Here is a 1,830-nt window from a genome sequence, read left to right on the forward strand (position 1 = left end):
TATAAATCCTTATTTAGCTTTATTATAGTATTTACATAGCCTTTACCTTATCATCAGCATCACCATCATCAATATTATATTATTATTATTATCATCATTACCCATGAACCACTGCGAGTTACGACACATTGAATCTCCGAGTGCAACCTTTATATTTGGTGTATACAAAAACGATGGACAAACTACAGTTACTTATGTAGCATCTGCACTATATGGACGGGCACAGATCTCATGTTGGTTAAAGGAAATGTCTTACATTACAACTAACACACTATTGTTATCTTGTCACTAAGTTAATTATTACAAAAAAATCGAATAGCCTTTTAAGACCCCATACTTACTAACCATCCCCTAGTTGGGCTTGAATTACCAACTCTGAAGAACCTTGGTCACCTCACACATTTAAAAAGCAGGCCCGTACCCAGGGGGTGGGGGTGGGAGGCGAACGCGACCGAAAGTCCACTTTTGGTTCTCAATAGTGCTATTTTTGTGAGTTCATCGCTTCAATCGTGTTTTAGTGAAAGCGTCGGTTGTTGTCATGGTAAATGGCCTTCATGGAAAACGATCAGATCTCGGTACGATCAGATCTCATGAATATATGGATACCACAGGTATTCCATTAAATATTTTCTCTGCTTCAATTTTAAGGAATTGTATCAATATGTGGGTTTGCTTCCTTGCCAATTTGTGGGACTTGACAAAAATGCTTTTAGCGATCCCTTTAAGGTACCGTTTGCACACAGCGTGAATTCATGGCGTGCGGATGTTGGGATCTATTCAACAATAAAATTAAAAATAGAGCGCTTTTCACGAATTTCTTTTGCAAAAATAAACATTTTGGCGCTTATTTGTTCCCTAGAATTCGGATGCCTTGATGTTGTTGTACCACACTCGTCGTGCATTTTTAACAAAGTTTTCAATTATTGTTTTGTATCATTATTTGCTAGTAAAGGAAACCTATCTACAAAGATACTTAAAGAACGTAAACTTTTGGGAGAAAATGCATTGGATAATTGAATATTGGACTCAGAAATAAAACTGAATGAGTTTTACAATTTTTTTTTGAAAATTAATCGTTTTTGAGAGTACTTTTTAGCATTGTTATTAGAGCTAAACTTTAACCGAACCTAATAGAGGGCAAACCTGTTTTAATAAGTAGTAGGCAGTCTTCGGACAGTCAGTGTCCATGACATCAGCGCGATGAGCGCTAGCCTGGGCATAAAATATGGAGAGACTGGTTTGCCCAACTCCCAGAATCCCCCTCTCGGTCTTGCTGATAGGGTCCAAAGGAAAGACATAGCCAATACGTTTGGTATCAGGTCGACTGCAGGAGTTGCCAGCGACTGAGGAGACAGGCTGCCTAACGGGGCTCCACTCCGGGTTTTCTGTAGGGATTTGCTCCCTTAGCCTTTCTCAGAACGGGTATAGCCGCAAGGCAGCGGAGGTTTGGAATCAGGGTTTTCCTTCCCCTAGGTGGACTGCCAACCAAGGCTAACGAGCTCCACCTACCCAGAAGGGAATATACCGTCCCTTACTCGGTCCCAAGTATAACATTTTGTCTAAAACAGGTGCACCACGAGTAGGTAGTTATACTGGATTTAGGTGACCAGCGCCGTTAGGATTAGTCACCCTATACACCCTCAATATACTGTAATGCAACCAAAAATACAGTTGCAGAAACATAACTAACAGGGCTTAGGTTGGTTTTCAGCATCTTTAGGTCATTTCTTTTGTTCCCCACCTTCCTACTTTACCCCTTCATGCTATACATCCATTGAATATAATTGAAAACATAAACATACTGTATCTTATGTATGTTTTACCCTATAG

The sequence above is a fragment of the Nematostella vectensis genome, chromosome 10 (genome assembly GCF_932526225.1).
Source record: "Nematostella vectensis chromosome 10, jaNemVect1.1, whole genome shotgun sequence".
In the NCBI taxonomy this organism is placed as follows: Eukaryota; Metazoa; Cnidaria; class Anthozoa; order Actiniaria; family Edwardsiidae; genus Nematostella; species Nematostella vectensis.